At 40.9% G+C, this 18,817-nt stretch overlaps 1 long non-coding RNA gene across 1 annotated transcript in view; it reads left to right on the forward strand.

Moving 5' to 3' along the window:
- The first annotated feature begins 347 nt into the window (after positions 1 to 347).
- The window catches only part of LOC117021043 (uncharacterized), a 124,751-nt gene continuing 106,281 nt past the window's right edge, over positions 348 to 18,817 (forward strand). The window contains exon 1 of the long non-coding RNA XR_004422796.1: positions 348 to 588. This is a non-coding gene — a long non-coding RNA (uncharacterized LOC117021043). The remainder of the gene's footprint in view (positions 589 to 18,817) is intronic.

Below are 18,817 nucleotides of genomic sequence, written 5' to 3' on the forward strand. Positions count from 1 at the left end.
CTGTCTGCCTTTTTGTTTACACTGGGGACACAATAGAAGCTATAGTCCTTCCAATACATCATTTATAAGTGTATTCTACCTCTGAATGTACAGACAGAACTGGCTGTGGGTGAATAAGCTCTGTGAATATTGCCAAGACACTGTGCTTTGTTCAGCATTATTCTTCACAATAGATACCACACTTTGGAAGTAATTTTAAAAAGGGAATCAAAATAGTGGTACTTTTAGCCTTTGTTTCTTTTATACCACACTGCATTCTCTGTCTCTCATTCAGCCGCTCCCATTATACTGACAAATTAAATAAACCACTCCATTGCAGAAAGGCTCGGGCAGGCAGGACTTCACTCCACTGCAGCCCTGGGAAGTTGAAATAAACATTGAGGCGGTTTCTGCTAGCAATTTCAGCTAACTTTACTCAAGGAGCAAAAAGGAAAATAAAGGAGGGGGGGGCACTGCAGAATTTGAGTTGGCCAGCAGCACCTGAGAGCTGGCCTCTGCAGCAGGTAATGGACCACTGCGGAGAGGGCTGCATTTTCTAGAAGTGCTGAAAGTTCCTTCCTGCTGTGTGGCCCCTGGGAGCAGGAACAGGTGAGTTACTGGAGGCGCTGGAGCAGCAGAAGCCCAGGAGCAAGGGGGCAGGCTGGGGGGAATCGGCAAAGCTGAGCGGCTGCCGGCTCTGGGAGGTCCAGAAGTTTCCTCTTTGCAAGCATCTTGGCTTTGCTCTCCTTTTGTAAGGCATAATTTATTCATACTTTCGCTGAACTGCTTCCTAAAGAGAGAGGGTCACTCAGGTACAGGAGGAGAAGTTCCCTCTCTCTGTCTCTTCCTCTCTTTCTCTGTCTCTGTCCCTCTCTTTCTCTCTCTGTTTCTGTCTTCTTCTTTCTCTCTCTCTGTCTCTCTCTCTCTCTTAAACTTTGCATTGAGTTTTGGAAGTTGTTGACTTGTGCAGTCATATCTATATTTGAAATTCAGGCAAAGGAAAAGTAGATAGGATTTTTTAGTGTGGTATTATTTTCGGTCTTTTTAAGGTCCAAAGATGTATTAGAGACATGAATGAAAACTTTAGAAGATGCCCTTCTAACTTTTGGCCTGAAAACATTTTTATTTGTTCAGGAGGGGAAAAAAGAAAAAAAATTATTTTATACTTGGGAAGGAAGAGCTTTTAAATGAATAACTGATTATTTTTTGAAAATAGACAAAGATTTGCTTTGAAATCGAACGCACACTGGAGTCACTTTGGTTAAAAACCTGGGTTTATAATCATTAGTAAGATACAAAGTGTGGTGTAGTTCTTTCTTTAAAAGTAGCTCTGGTTTGACTTGGAAAATTGCTGTGAATGTTGTAAAAATCATCTTCCAATGTCTGTGCTGGGACCCCGTATTCCCCACACTCCTTTTACTCCCAACCACTCTTAACAAAATAAGAGGAATTGGTGGAAAAGGTAGAGTCAAGAGTGCTTGTCAGGGATCTCAGAGGTGGCCCGATTTCCTTATGAAAACAGAGCTCCAGTAAATGCCAGTTCCAGGAGATGGCTTTGAAGACTCCAGCCACCAGCTAAGATGACCTCATTTAAAATGCACGGTGGCTCCGGCGTGGAGTGGGAAACTCTTGTGTTCCAACAGAGGCATCCCCTGGCTTCGAAGTCAGAGGCCACGGCAGGCAAAGGGAAATATTGAGCCAAAAGAGTTTGAACAGAACCATCGGGGTTCATCTTTTATTACCAAAGAAAGACTTGAAAAAGCCCAGGTGAAATTTTCTTCCATTGTCTGGGAAAATTCTCTGTAATTTGCCCCCAGGGAAATCCAAGTGGCCTGTGACTGGGGCCCCCACCCCACCTCCTCTGTCCTTCTTTCTCTTCCTCTCTCAGGGTAAATGTCTCTGGGGTCCCTGGAGAACGGACTGGGCGAGCGGGGGACGCTGAAGGTCAGGGTTGCCCACTGTGGCCTGACTTTTAAGCTAAAGAGGTTTTTCTTTCTCTTGTTGCCATGTCAGGTCTAATTTGGCTGCATTATGCCAAAGGGGTGGGCCTGCTCCTGACAGGAGGGGGTTAAATGAGATTACAAGCTTCAGAGGCTGTCAGCAGTTCCTGCTGCCTGGGATGTTAAATTGCGATTTAATGGTCAGCTTTATCTGTAGAGTATCAGTGGAAATCTGCTGTTTTCAGCAACTTAATTGGCACTGTGTTTGCAGGAGTTTTTCGGGGAGGTAGGAGAGCTGACCAGATTTTAATGCTGAATTATTTAGAGATCACACTGGCAGAATGTCAGTGGAAATCTGTGGAGCAGTTTGTTTTTCTGAAGCACAGAAAGCTTATGAATGGGCAAGATGCTGGATTCTGCTGTGATGCCCGAAACTTTCTAAAAATATTCATGGGGTCTGATGTAGTGTATTTATAGATGGAATAAACAAAGAGTAGCAGTTGCTATCAGAACATATGTGCGGTGCCTGATTTGCTTAGGGCAGTGAGAATCTCTGATAGAAAGACAGGGAACTCCACACAACGTGAGTGTGTGTTTCCAAAATTTTAACAGTGTGGAGCTGAGTATTCCTGGGATGAATTACAGGTGACTAAGGCAGTACAATTTGACATCAGGGAAGGAAAGTGTGTGTGCGCACATGTGCGTATGTACCTGTCTTTATGTGTGCATGTATGTGTAAAATGGAGCACAGTTGTGACCAGCATGGTGGTTTGTCTACATATGTGAAAAAAGGTTGATCTGTATTAAATCACGGACATCCTCTCACCTTGGCCCCACAAACACGTCAGTCACCGACTATGCCATCCAATCTGTTCAGAAATGATGGGCCATGTATAATTTGGTATTTCCACACGCAGGGAGGTGGGTGTGCTGTTTTAGGATTACCTGCAGGAGAGAGTTTTTGCATGGGAACAGAGAAGCTGCCGGGAGCCTAAAGTTGGTGGCACTTGAGGGAGACTAGGTGGTGAGTATGTGGGGGGGGACACGCGCAGGATGGTTGGAGAAAAAAAGGCAGGAGGAAGAAAAAAAACGGAGAAAGTGTTTTCCCTGCAGTCATCCACATTGTCTGTTCCCAGTTAGGGTCAGTCCGGAAAGTTCAGGATTAGTAAATTTAATATCCTGTCAAAATTCTCATGATAATGAATCCTAGCCGCCGGCTGGCACAGCAGCTTCAGCACTGCAGCCGTCGAGATAGCGCAGCTAATTTATGAGCAAGAGATTGTGCTGCGCTGGCACCCGCAGGCCGCCCAACTCGGCTGGCTGAGGGGCGGTCCCCACAGCTAGTGGTGGCTCTGGCTGTCCCCGTCTTGCTCGGCTCCCAGCCTTGCTGCACCAGTGGGCCTGAGCCACATGACCGAGTGGCCCGTTTGTACCTCTTTCGCTGCAAGCATGGTTTTACCCTAGAATCAGGAAAATGCCTTGTGGGAAAATCTAATTCTAAAATGATCTCTTCTCAGCCTGTTGTAACGCCATACCATCAATAGTTTTAATCCAAAAGGGAGTAATGTAGAAGGATGGACATAAAAGTTTCAGAGCCTGGAACGAAAAGAAGAGAAGGGTTGGGAGAGGGAGAAAGCTGGCTGAGAGAGAGTAAATCGCAGATGCTGTGACTGCCTCCTGGTAGACAGGCCTGGGCAGTTTTTAGGCTGTGGGGTAATGCAAGATGTTAGGTCCCTCAGCGAGGAACATAAAAACGAGAAAGTTCCTGTGCAATTTGTTCAAGGCTCTGCACCTCTCTAAGCAGCTGTCAGATCCGTACATTATGGTACATTGAATCTGAATGAGGCTCTCAACATCAAAACCTTGCATCCATTATGATATCATCTCCCGCTCTAAGCCGTAATGCTTATTAATTCTGCACCCATACTCTCCCGGCTTCAGCAAATGTATTCCATCAGCCTAGCATTTAATTTAATTAGTACAGCTGGGCTCTCATTCTCCTTTCTGTGTCAGAGGTATTGTCAGCACGTTCTGCTGTAACACAATTACTGATTGCTTTTAGATAGGCAGAAATATGATTAGGGTATTGGGTGACTGTATCATAAGCCTTATTAGATTCATTTGAAATCTGGAGATAAATAGGAAACTTTTATTTGCAGTGTAATGAGATTATGCTTATTAGGCCAAGACCTCACAGCCTTTTGCAAAGAACACTGTATCAGTCGGATTATACTCTGGAAACACTCTGCTCCCAGCATCCGAGCCATTTCTGAGCACCTTCGAGAATTCACCGTTGTCGTACTGTATTCGTTTTAGGATTATGGCTACCTTGTATTTTCCTCATGATAAAGGACAAGGATATCCCTCTTCCTTCTCGAAGTCTGATGGAATACATACATCTTGAAGTGGGATGTTATTTTATGAGAAATGTTTTCAAAAAAATCAGTGAACAGGCTAAAAGAAATTATACTTTTCAATATATTTATTTGCTTTTAGAAATGTTTGCATTTATTAGATGTCGCTTACAGAGATTGGCATATAATGAATGTCTTAAAAATCCCTAGTGTTCAATCTCTAAAACATTTATCACTGCTGTTATTGTTTTGATAACAGCTAGTACAATTCCAGAAACATTTATTTTTTTCATTGGCATTTAGTTGATAATCTCAAATTTTTAGTATTTGTGAAACATTCATGCCAGAAATTTCTTGTACCCAGAATAAATCATTTCTGAATAGTGTGGAACTATGATGAAGAGGCTAGCATGATTTGAGGAAATCTACTGGATGGCAGTATATTTAGCTGAAATTTGTCAAATACACTTTTTGGCTATAAAATATAATAGTTTTATACCCAAGAAAAATGATGATTTTTTCCTAGATATAAAAGTTTTGGAATGATATATAAATTTTGCTTCAGGAAACTCCATAGATATAAAATCTAAATTTGCAAAATATGTGCCATATCTTTTAACAATGATTTATCTCCCACATCACTCCCATCCCCCACCCCACTTCATTTTTACCAGGTAATTTATAACATTATTTGATTTTAAATAAATCTAAGTAGATTATTTTCATGAATTCATTTATTGCATAAGACCTACATGTACAAAGAGTGTGATTTGGTGTTACCTTACACAAAACAAGAAGCTTCTATTTCCGACTTAAATGTGTGGTCAAATCAAGATACGTAAAAAGGAAAACTTAACCTGGCTCACCAAAACTGAAAGCCAAAAAGGGGATGGAGGGTTGGGGGCAGGGAAAATGGGTGGTTATTGCTTAAAGGGTATAGAGTTTCTGTTAGGTTGATGGAAAAGTTTCGGAAATGGATAATGGTGAGGGTCACATAGCACGGGAAATGTAATTAATACCATTGAATACTTAAACATGGTTAAAATGACAAATTTTATGTTATATGTATTTTACTATAATGAAAGGGAAAAAAAAGAGAGACACGATTGGGGCAAACACCATTAGGGTGAGTTGCAAATTATGGAATGCACTGTGGTCAGTGACTTTCTACTTCAGCTTGTGAATTTACCAATGATGGTAAGTGTTAAATTCTAATCTAGTGAGATTTGCACTCACTCCTGCAAGTTCAGTTTGACCATTTCTTGCCAAATAAGGTATAAGAAATTCTAGTGAAGACATTTGTTCTTAAAATGATCCATGACAAAGATCTTACTTGGCCTTGGCAAGAATTCTTAGTGGCATAATTTGTTTCCAGAGTTAAAATAGGATCCTTGACTCTGTTCTAGGCTTAATATTTAATGAAGGAATGAATGACTAAGGAATGAAGAAGAAATATCCAACATGTTTTAGTGAGTATTTTTTCAAGGGCACTGCAGAGAAGGTAGCCAAAAGTCCTGCTGTTCACTGTCATCTTTTTTTTCCCTCCAGCTTTATTGAGGTATAGTTGACAAATAAAATTATAAGATATTTAAAGTATACATCTTGGTGACTTGATATGGGTGTACATTGTGAAAGTATTCCCACTATCCAGTTAACTAAGCACATCACCTCTAATATTTATCTCTGTGTGTGAGAATATTTAAGTTCTATTTTCTTAGCAAATTTCAATTATATAATACAGTGTTATCAACTATAGTCATCATGTTTTACCTGAGATCCTCAGACCTTCTTCATCTTATAGATGAAAGTTTGTGCCATTTTACTAGCCTCTCCCTATCCCTCTAGTGCCATCTTTGAATGGGATGAATTGAAGTGGAGGCAGGATCTAAAATCAGAGTGTAGACATGGAAGGAAGTAGAATGGGATTGGCCACTAGGGTATCAGCAGCCAGAGCGAGCTCTCTAAACCCACCTCATCTTAACCAACTTAGCCTAAGAAACTCTCTGTATTTCTTCAGTAAAGTATATACACACATTTGTACAAAATGTACTTGTGTTTGCTCTGACACAGTTTTTATTGAGCATTGTCAATTACTAGGGAAAATCATTGAAACCTAAGATTCTACATTCAGAGTGTTTCAAGAGTGGTTTTAATTAATTGTTTCACTTTAAAGAAATGTAGAAGATGCTTTATGGATAGATGTTGTTTATGCAAGAAAGAGGAATCTGAAAGCCAGTCAGCACCCTTGGTCCAAATCAAAATATGCATATGCTTTATGTTAAAATGATCCGAGTATAAATTGATATATTTTTTAATGATTCCCTACTCTAATACACATTTCTGATTACTGACCAATTTCCAGCCCCAGCACGTCAGCCTAGAGGACATTTGTGATGGAAAGAGCTGGAGAGGAAGAGGGAGGGCTTAGTTGAGCTGTGTCCTCCAAACTAGAGTTCCAATTCCAAGGAATTTTCTGGTGTTCTGTGGAGGTTAACGGAGATTGCCATTGGAGTAGAATAAGCAGGTACCCATAAATAAATGCCTGACAGACACATAAGTGGAAGGGACTAACTTCCATAAAAGGGAGTTAGTCCTTTTGCCGTGGTCTTAGAATGGGACAAAGAAGGGATTAGAGTGGAATGGGAGAGAAATATCACTAGGTGGCAGGAACATGTCTACCCCAGCACTGCTGCACTCTCATTTTCTAAGGAAGGCTTAGCTGTTTATCTAGAAAACTCTCATTTAACCATAACTTGGATCTGTATTCTCACTCTGTTTTCCTATCCAGTCTCAAAAATGAAGCTTTCCCAGGTAAACAGAGGTACCCACACAGCAGCGAAGCTTAGGGCAGGGCTGGCCTGGGTCCCAGCCCCAAGCTGGCCACCAGCTCAGCATCCCTGAGCTTCAGTGCTTATCTGAGAATGATAAGATATACCCCAAAGGACAAGGGCTGAATCTGATCTCTGCACAGTCCTTCCCGCACCAGTGCCATGTGCTCTGTGGCCTCATAGAGCTCATGGCCAGAGAAGAAATGATCAACTCTCTTACTTATTTTGATTTCTACCACCACTTAAAGAGTTTTTGCCTGTGGTACCTGGGCTAGGTTACTAAATTTCTGTTTTCTATGTTTCACACATTGGTACAATGAGGACATAATAATAGCTCTGTTGCAGGAGTAATGTGAGGGTTTAAGAGTAGTGCTGAGTGCTATAGAGGATACATATAGATTTATACGATACATACGATGTGTAGCACATAATGCACATGTGCGTGTGTGTACACCCGGACACACACACACACACACACACAATATCTCTAATACCACTACCCCAGCACGGTGCCGCACTCACAGTCAGCTCTCTTCCGTTCACCATGATTGCTATTGCCTGGCCCTTTCTACGCTCACACAGAATAACTAACTGGGAAGAAAACATGTCTTCTAACTAGTTCTTTATATTCAGGTACATGCAAAATATCAACCTTATTGAACCATTTACTTTAACCTGATCCAGTCAAGCTTATCTGTTGTACAACCACAGTATCAGTCTTTTCACTTTTTTGTGCTCACCAAAGAGGAAAAATTTGAAAAAGGAAAATGTAAATAAAGATAGGCAGTGGGTGAGAGCATTTATTAGGTTGTTGTGAGGGCTGCCTCAGCAAAATACCACACACTGTGCAGCTTAAATGACAGGCATTTATTCTCCCACAGTCTGGAGGCTGGAAATCTGAGATCAAGGTGTCAGCAGGGTGGGTTCCTTCTGAGGCCTTGAGGGAGAATCTGTTCTGCGCCCCTACCCTCGCTTCTGGTGCTTTGCTGGCGATCTTTTGCGTTGCCTTAGTGGGTAGAAGCACCATCCTGATCATCACCTCTGTCATCATGTGGTCATCTTCTTCCTGTCTGTGTCTCTGCATCTCTTCTTATAGGAAGCCAGTCATATTGGATCAGGGCCCACCCTTCTCCAATGTGACCTCATCTTAACTAATTACATCTGCAACGTCCCTATTTCCAAATAAGGTCATATGCTAAAGTACTGTGGGTTAGGACACCAACATATGAATTTTGAAGGGACACAATTCAACCCATGAAAACGCTTTGTTCAGAAATGATGAATTTCACAAAGAAACATAACAAGAGAAATCACCTTGCATTACAATTCTTTGATGCCTCCTGAACAGCCCCAACTAAAGCTGACTGAGCGTGAGGCTTGTCCTATAAACTTGATGACACTGACTAATGTTCCAGCCCTCTGTTTTATCATGAAAATACTTGGTGGCTTTTTAGTTTTCCCCTGAAATAAGTCGTCAACTTTGCTGTATTTCTGACTAAGGGAGTCTGCTTTGTGGGTGGTATCGTAGAAATGGACAAGTGGACAGAGGTACAGACTGGACATTAGTAGCCATATAGAGCCCAGATCACCCAGGGAATGGGTAGAACTTGAGAACAAAGTCAGAGACTTTGAAGTTTCCATTCAGTATAGACACTAGGGCTGGGATTCTCTACCCTGTGTACTTCCAGGGCAACTTTCAAGCAATGTCAGCCGTGGTCCCTGATACAGACCCACTAAGCCAGTCCTTCCAGGGTACAGGTCCCAGCATCAGTGAAGGCTAATGGCCAGCCAGAGTGAGAACCAGGGCAGTAGGTGTAAAGGTCAGGTGACTATCAACATGTAGCTCCAGGTGGTCGGATTTGGGAGCAGCAAGTGAGGTTGCCCACACCATTTCCTGCCTTTCACTGAAGAGTCTGTTCATCCCCTGGCAGCAGCTCTAGATTAGGGCCACCTGACACTCTGACATCTTGCAAACCCCCATCTGAGTCACCTTTCTTCACTGGGAGCCCCATTTTCTGAATTTTTCCCAGAAACTTTCATCAGAACCTAGCCTAGCCAAGGTCCATCTTCCGAGGGGCATGCTTCCTACACAGAGATGAACGGTTCAGTTCCCAGCTCCCACTGTGTGCCTGGCAAGGACAGGGTTAAATGTATACTCATTTTAATATACTCTTGGCTCCATCTTCTGAGAATTCACTGTGCAGAAATCTTTACTTCTCTATTATATTCTCCATCATACAATTGTTCAGCGGTGCTTACTAAACATACAGATTCTCTCTTTCCTAGACTATCTAAGACCTTCTAAATTAACATGCATTGGGGAAGGGCTGGGAAATATATATTTTTCAAAAGCATCTTTGTTTTTTGTTACAATTTAGCAAGTTTGAGAAATACCGTATTCTCTTCTTTAATCCCCACCACAACTCATTGAAGTAAGTACTACTGTTAGGTTGGTGCAAAAGTAATAGCGGTTTTTGCAATTGTTTTTAACCTTTTAAATCGCAACCACCTTTGCACTATTCTCAGTTATGATGAGGAAACTCGGCTCAGAGGAGTAACATGCCCATGGTCACACTGCTAGTAAGATACAGAGACCAATTTAGACACAGTGGCATCCATTTTAGACGCTGCGGCAGGGTAAATGTAAGAGAAATTTGGGTGTTGGAGGGAATTTGGGGTCTCTGCATACCTCTTAATTTACACTCATACATACACACATACATTCCTCATTCTTTAGCCTTGGTGAAAAATTATAACCATAATAAGCTGTTTTCCAGAAGAAAGCTTTACAAGTATGCCAGACCAGAAGGGTGTATCAGCTTTAATAAACTGATGGGTGGAGATTGTTGCATTATGGGAAACTTCTCATGTCTGTTATCCACAGGATCACTGAGTTATATTATTAACTCCAAGACAGCATTATGATGGCTTTCAGAATAGTCAGTGCACTAAAATTTTGTGTAAAAGGAAATTGTATCATTAAGTGCTAAATACATGTTTACCACTAAATAAAAACAATTTTTATCTCTGGCTTTGTTTTACAGGTAACAGCATATTAGGAGGAAATAGTGAGAGTCAGTTATCCTAGAACTAGTGGATTAAATGAAAGTGTAATAATTGCTGCATGTTTGTTTGAAGTAGATTCAAAGGTAGAATCACAACAGAAGTCATTAGAGTAATTATTAAAGTCTGCATTTAATCCAAAAGCCCCATGGAATATTACGTGTTCATTCATCTGAGCCTGATATTTTTCCTATTAAAAATATGCGCTGCTTCAAAGACCTTCCACCAGTCTATTCTTTGCTGAGCACTGGTTTGGGATAATATCTCCACCTCTGGTTGTGGCTCGCTATGATGTCCTCTGTAGGCTATGTGAGAGTACCGTCCAAGGAAGCTAAAAATAATAAGCGAAAGTATTACTCCTTCTAGGATTATCTTTCTTGGCATTCATGATGACCAGGTGTTTTCCAGAATTATGTCCCAAGGCAAGAAGGCTGGAAGCAAAGCATTCTCAGTGAAAGAGACTAGACTCTTGGCTGTTTCTCCTTTCAGATCTGGTAAAGCCAAATATCCTTCAGAACAGAGTAATTAACTTTAAACCATTGTGATGGAAGTGTATAATTATCTTCTAGAACCTAAGCTGACATCTGGGTGATCCTGGACTAAAGAAGAAAATGTCCAGTGCCACCGTGGGCTTCAATTTATTTATTCTTAGCTTGTTGGATTTTAATCATTTTCTATAAACCTAGACTTCAATAAAGAGGGTAATTGTATTCTTCGTCTTGGATCAAAAGGGATGATGAGTCACCTCGTAATGGTCTGTGTATATTATAGTATGCTATGTGCACTCATAGGCTCTCACATTTCTTCTTAGGCGCACAGTACCACTCTGTGATGAGACTAGATGTATAATCTTTAATCATATCCTTATTTACATAGAGAAGAAAATAATCCAGTGCAGATCAAATTGGGTATTTTGGGCTTCAACCAATTCATTCATTAATTAAACCACCTAGCTCTATAATATGTATGTGAAGGCTACATATATAGGATTTACAATGTAATTGAAGAGGAAAGATATATCTACCAAAGATATATCTACCAATGCAAATAGTTTGTGCCACACGAGGGATTGAAATGTTTATCTTCCACCTGGTAGCCTGGAATTCCAGGTCTGCAGTTTCCTGGTCCTATGGCCTCAGAGAAGTTATTTAACCTCTCTACATCTCGTTTTTCTCGTTTTTCTCATCTGTAAAATGGAGATGAAACCAGTACCTGTGTCTCAATGTTGTTGTGAGGAACCAATGAGATGCATAATGAAATTGGCACAGGGCCTGGTGCAGAGGAAGTCACTCAGTCTGCGTTAGCCAAGGCTGTTGTTCATGAAGCACCTGTATCGATGATCAACTAGTTCCTGCTTCAGATAAAAGTGAAGCATACTGACGGTCAGAGGAGAGTCATTCTCTTTTTCTCTTAAAAGAAAGTCTCCAGGGATTGAAATAAGGAAAAATGTTTGAAAGAATTCAGTCATTTTTCCAAGTATGGATTGTAGGTGGAGTTATTGTTATCTAGGGTGGCAATTCAGCTCAGCCTCCTGACCAGTACTCTTGCTGGCACCCCTCAGCTGCCCGGACCCTGTCTGCACAACAGGGCTCTCTGGGCCAGCTGGCCCTCGACACCTGGAGAGAAAGCACTGTGTCCCTGTCTGCACCCCAGGGTTCCTTGTGTTCATTCTCATGACCATCTTTTGATCACCAAAGGAGTCACAAGGTTGGGAACAGTCATCTGGGAACAAAGTTGTTGGTCACAGAAAGACATTGGCATGCGGATGGTCACTGACACTTATTGTCAGAGTTTTCAAAAAACTCGTAATTGTCATCCAAACAAGTTTCAAAGAACATGACTCAGGTTTTATGGCTGTTCTCCATTCAAATGTTCAAAAATAATGACAGCTTATACACCTGTTCTAGGTTTTCTCAATGTAAATCTTTCACATAAAAGGGAAGCTCAGATCACAGTATTTAATGAGCACTGAATTATCTCATAGGCAAGCAAGCTTGACAACTCAGACTTACCTAGCATCTATCAGGACAGCAGATACTTCCTTTCCTTCACATCCAAACCACAAGAAAATTACATAGCACCTTTATCCAGTGCCCTGAATTCACCAAACCTACAAGAGCATGTGAAATCATTAACAAACCTTGACTCTGGCAGGTACTGAAAATAAAGTTGGCTGCCCCACATGGATGAACTCTGGATTAAACAATTGGTTGCGTTTGAGTTAATGGGTCCTCAAATAACCTATTCCTGTATCAATTACCAGGTAATTCTAGGCTCGCAGAGCAGTCATCTATAGAGCAGAGAGCATCACATCTAGCTCCTGAAGCATTTTTTATCTTTATCACCTATAAAACCCCCTGAGTGATTAATAACTAGCAAGGGGGAAAAATCACCACCCAGGAGCAATACCTGGAAAGTGATACCTGCATTGAAGTTGCATCCACAGCAGTCACCTTCACCAAAACATACAAAGAGTGAAGGCTAGTAGTGACTAACCCCAGATACTTCAGTGTGGTTGGAATCGTGCTCTGCAATGTTTTTAATGTGGCAAAACTGGAGAATTCTGGGAGACAAAAGCAGACAGTACTCCAGCCAGGACAGCAGTGACTGGAGTCAAGGGGATGGGGTTTTTTAGAGGAGAATTTTGGGGTCAGCTGTGAGTCAAAGTGGCAGAATCACCAAAAAGACCAAGTGTCCAAATGTGTCTTTAGACATTGAGTGTCTGAGGGTTATGGGGGCACAGGTGGAACCACTACGTCTGGGATGTCCACACACCCATCCTTCCAGCATTGCCTTTCAGTAAAAAGGATCAATCCACAAAGATCTACTGCACACCTAAGAGGTAGATGGAGGGTGCAAGAAAACTAAAACAGCATGAAAACAGTTGCTGCCCAAAAAAATAATAATAAAATTGAGTGGGGAGTTGGGACATATACATATTTTTTAAAAACCAAGTATGTAAGGTAGGGGCACATGAGTCCTACATGGCTATGCACCAACACCCAAAGAGTGGAGAAATCACTATCCATGTGTCTTTCTTTCCCACACTCCAGCCACGTGAGGTTCCCCAAGTCTGCAAAGATGATTGTTTTTGTTTGTGTGAGAAGATCAACAGTCATGCAGGCGTGGGACCCCGGTGAAGGTCTCCTGTACCCTTGAGTTCAAGAGGCTCTTAACCTGGATTCTTCCCAGCAAACCATTTGATAATTTCCATCTGGGTCATTACAGATGTGGTCTGAATTCAGGTTTTGACCTATGAATTAAAAGGCACGCATGATGCCACTCTGGGAAGAGCATGAAAAAGCCAATAGAAATAGATGACTGATCAATAAATCTTATGCCCTTTGCCAATACAATGTTGCCATAATAAGTTCAGATACCACTTCAAAAACAAGATGTTTAGTGAACTTTAAATTCACTAAATAAAGCAATACAGTGATCTGTTTAACTGAAGCTGTGAAATTCAGGAATCTTTAAAGTGAAATAGGGAATATGGTAGACACTGGTTACATTTACTATTTTACCTTAAATCGGCTAAGACATGGAAAATGGTGGTGAAATTTTTCTTACTCCAGGTGTGAATTCTCTTTCGGATGTGGCTTCAGCAGCTTACCCCTTTTCTTCTGGAGTTACTGAGGTTGCCCAGGAATAATTGAAGAACACTTAAAGTGAACCCCTCTTCAACGTATCCCATCAATTTCAGGGACTTTTTGGTTAAAAAGCACACTTTAAAATGCAAATATCTAACCTTATCAGTTATTCAAACCTCAGTAAAATTTGTGGTAATGAGAATGAGGATAAAACCCAGTCAGCTCCTAACTCTTACCCAGCCACCCTTATCAAACTGGGAGGGGGGTAAGTTGTGTGGATGTCAGGGCAAAACTGGGCAGGGGGAGGCCAGGCACCCTATTACTGAGGGGTGGGCAGTGCTCTCCCCTGCCCAGCATTCTGGTCCCATCTTCCCATGATAGGCCATCTTTCATTATTAGTGGATTCTCTAGTCTTTCGTTATGAGAAATTCAGGATCCAGCAGGATTTTTTGCCCCTAGAAAATGTATTCCTTCTTTTATATCTGTCTATGAGGAAATAAGGTATAGTCTCCAGAAAGTCACTTTACGTTTGAAATTGGCAGTCCATACTACAGTTCTCCTCTCTTCATCATTTCCGTCCAGAAGGATGCTCTGAGATCCACGTACACATTGAAGACAACCCCGCAATCAGGGAGGGCATGACTGATCTCACTGCCTGTGTCATAACATTCTTACACAAGGGATCCTCACCATCATTGGATCCAGTCCTATTGGATTAGGGCCCACCCTAATGATCTCATCTTAACTAATTAAGCCCCATTCCCCACCATTCAGATTGTAAACCTACAATATCTCTGCCTCGTGCATCACCTTCCAGCCTGCCGCCAGCTCTGTCTGCTCTGGTCTATCCTGCATATCCCTGGCAAATTTATCTTCCTAAATTTCTGCTTTCATTGTGTCAGCTCCTTATTCACCAAATGTCAAGGGCTCCATATTGCTGATGGAATAATGCCCAAATTTATTTCACACTCCTGCATAACCTGGGCCACTGCCTCAGAATGTGTGCTCCTCGGCCTCCTAAATAACCAATGCCTCTGACGCTTCCCCCTCTGTCAGCTTTCCCTCCCCTGGGCTTTCCTGGCACCTTGAGAACCTTCCTCTTCTAAATCATTCTCCATCATTGACTCTCCTTTCTCCTGCCGTAAACGTGGAGAGGAGGGTCTCCCTAACACTTGGTGTTGGGTTTGCTTTCCACCCATAATAGTTTCCTGGAACTGTCATAGCAAAGTACCACAGACAAGGTGGCTTAAACAGCAGAAACTGGAGCTCCAGAGGCTGGAAGTCTGAGATCAGTGTGTCGGCAGGGTTGGTTCCTTCTGAGGTTGTGAGGGAGCATCTGGCCCAGGCCTCTCTCTTTGGCTTGTAGTTGGCCATCTTCCCCTGGGATCGTCACGTTGTCTTTCCTCTGTGCATGTCTGTTTCTGTTTCCAAATTTCCCCTTTTTGTAGTCCTATTGGATTAGGACACACCCTAATGATCTCATCTTAACTAGTTACATCTGCAATGACCCTACTCTCAAATAAGGTCACATTCTGAAGCACTGGGAGTCAGGACTTGGACATAGGAATTTTGGGGGACACGATTCAGCCCATAACACTACCTACATCCCAAATTCAGGAAGTACATTCCCAGTGATATGCAGGCTATTTCTTCATGAATGTCCCCTCTTCGTGACATGATTCAGCCATCCCTGTACTCTCATGACCAAGATGTCATCCTACCTGCTCCAAGTGTTATGAATGGTGTCTATTTGTGTGAAAGGCAACAGGTAAACACAGATGGCTAAGGTCCGCAACTTATTTTCAAAGGACTTACAGTCACAAGAGAAGATGTACATCTACACATGACAATGATAAAGATTACAGAGTTTAAGTGCCTTCACCAGAGGGAAAGAAATGGCTCTGGGGAAGGAATGCCCACTTTTCAGTGAGGGGACATGGGCGCCAGTGGCCTGTCTTCTTAGAGTACTGCTATGAGAGCCATACTTTCTGAGTCAGTATTGTAAATACAATTTTTATCCCCAAAATGTTCTTTCTCACCTTTTTTCTCTTCTTTGAATAGACACGTAAAATTAGCAGGCACAGTCCCCCCACCATTCGCATGCTCCCATAGAACTCTCAACAGGACAGCAAGATCTTTTTCATTTTCCCCGTTTACTCTCACATCTCTCACCTTCATCAATTCACAGCAGATCCTAACCACACATGAAAGAAATTTTGGTGCCATTTAATTTCAATCCCAGTTGATTTGACATCCAAGTTTATATTGTTATTTTGTACTTCTAGCAACAGGAGCAATTGAAATTCAGATAATTTCATCCATAGGTGCCACATTTGCATTTCATGAGTAGTCTTTAGTGAATACAGTTTATACATTCTTTCTTGAATGCAAACAGCAGTGGCAGGGACGGCATTAAAGCAGTTGGTAAGGATGCCCAGGCCACCTCATAGCAACCGCCAGGTTTCCAAGGGCACATAAGTCCTCCAGACCCTAAGCAACTAGATGAGAACATCAAAACATGCCTCATACCAGACCTCTAATACCCATTAGTGTTAGGAGCTGTTACCTCAATCATGAGTGACAGAGCCCTAATTATTAAGGTAATTAGAAGTTATAACACTGGCAATATTAAAGGGAGAACTTCCAGAGCCCATTAACAATGTTACTTTAAGTGATCTGGCTGTGAACTGTTCAAATCTCTAATTACATTATACGTCTATCTTAAAGGGTGATGTAATTAACTGATGGGAGAGGGGATTAATGTATACTGACTGCTGGTAACACTTATAAGTACTATTTTCACAGGAACTGGCTGCAGCAATGTCATTTAGTTTTCTTCCGCTGAACTGTATATAGTATGTAGCTAAAAAAAAAAAACAAAACAAAAAAAACATGACCTTGATATATTTATGTACATTTAATGCACAAATATTTTTGTTCTTTATTTTTTCTATTAATGTGTTTCTTTACATTTATGATATATTCACCTAAACCTGGTTAAAGATAAAGTTTCCTTTATTCTATACATAAAATATAGATTCTGTTTTTTGGTATGTATAAACATTTAAACATGATGCCTTTCTATCTACTACAGGATCAGTTTGTCCTGGTGACATAAAACTTGTAAAGAAAATCTTCAAATAATTAATATACCATTGATGTTTTTTCTTCTGTGACCCAAGTGATAAATTTTATATTGCACATATCATTATATCTTGGTTTTCTACAACAATTTATCATGAAATACAAATTGCTTTTTAGTTAAACCCTGTATGATTTGCTTATTTATCATAAGCTATATTTGATCAAAATCAGATGGTCTTTAGAAGTTAAACTTCCAGAAAAGACAATATTTCAAGTTGTCTTTATTGAGAGGTTCGCTTTTTATTTTATGAGTCATCTTTCATTTGAAAATCATCTACCAATTCATTGTACACATATAATGTATGAATATTGAATATGATATTGCCTTCATTTATAATCAGTCATGTCCTTATGCCATTTACACTAGATTCAAGTTAATGTTCCAATTTCTGTTTCTTCTTGGAATCGATAACACCTTCTCATCTTCCTTCACTGTCCGACTGGAGCTTTTTGTTTATCCTCTTGTATCCAGTATTGAGGAGCTAAGTGAGCATTCAGAGAGCGCAGCCCTCCTCTCTTCGTTCCACTTACATCTGTAGATGGGAAAACTACATTAGGGTCACCTCTCACTCCTCTTTTGAGCCCTCTTTTCATCTCTACTTATGCGCTAACCGATTCTCTGTTCACTCAGGGCAGTTGATGCCAGATAAATGTGTTTAAGTTGGCAATATCAGCACTGCAAGGATCTGTAGAGAAATATAAGAAAGAAAGGAGTGTTGAACCCACTTTTGACATCTTATTATAATTCATGCTAAAGAATTGGTAAATGTGGAACCCTATTTTTTCTTACTAAAGTCGCTTTCTTTACTAATAACTGATGTCCAAAGCACTGGAGGAAGCCCTTGGAAATAAGAAGCAGAGAGTAAGGAAAGAAACTAAAGCTTTTTTAGGGGATTGGGACATACTGGTGTTCAAAGGTCTAATAATGCACAAAAGATGACTAAATACATGTCTAGTATTCCACACGCCAAATTTCCTCAAGGTCTTTTGATTGCCTCTCAAATTTGGAAAAGTGGGAAAGCTGTCATGGGTTCTGCCCATGTTTTCTCTCTTTACACTGGACACTATTAGTTGTCTACCCAATAGCCATTCACACATGCTTATTTTCCCCCCTCTTTTAATTAAATGTTGATTTTCTTCAAGTCTCCACTCTCTTCCCTGTGATCACATGCTTCAAGGGAAAGGGGTCCCAGTCCCAACCCCTTTTTAAAGGTAGGTGTTGTTAATCCCAATTTACAGATGCCTAAACTAAGTCAGGGACCTTAAGTAATTTGCCCAAGGTTACATACAACTAACAATTCCAGATTTCAAATTCATGTCTTTCTAATTCTATAGCCAATGCATCTGCCATGGCCTTTGGAAATATGTGACAAGAGATTTAAGAATTAATTTAATTTTTAGATATTATCCTCCATTATGCATTTGTTCAGTTTTCTTTTTTAAAATACAGACTGCTGTTTTGTGAAATATTAACCCGAAGTAATTTGGATTTTGAGATTAGCTGTGGCCAAAATATACAGACATGAGTGAATAAATTAAAATTAAAGTTTCTCCAATTCTTACTCTATGGGGTACATTGGCTATATGCATCCACTCTCAGATACTTTTTCAAGAGTGACATTCATCTAAATGAAAAAGCATTCATAATTACACACACACACACACACACACACACAAACGTGCACACGTGTGCCTGCACAGTGGAAGAGCACAGGGCTTTTCTATGGGGAATGAAAGCTAAAGATCTCTACCCCAACCCACCAGCACCTAACTATCCTAATGAAACGTGTGAATTAATTCCACACATTTGCATTCTTTGTCATTAGCATGTGACAACATTTTCACACCTTTCTTCACCAGTGTCCATGATTTTACAAATGAAGAAAAGGATTGTAATAGTTAGCAGTTCTTTATTATCA

This window comes from Rhinolophus ferrumequinum, chromosome 4, assembly GCF_004115265.2.
Source record: "Rhinolophus ferrumequinum isolate MPI-CBG mRhiFer1 chromosome 4, mRhiFer1_v1.p, whole genome shotgun sequence".
Taxonomy (NCBI): Eukaryota; Metazoa; Chordata; class Mammalia; order Chiroptera; family Rhinolophidae; genus Rhinolophus; species Rhinolophus ferrumequinum.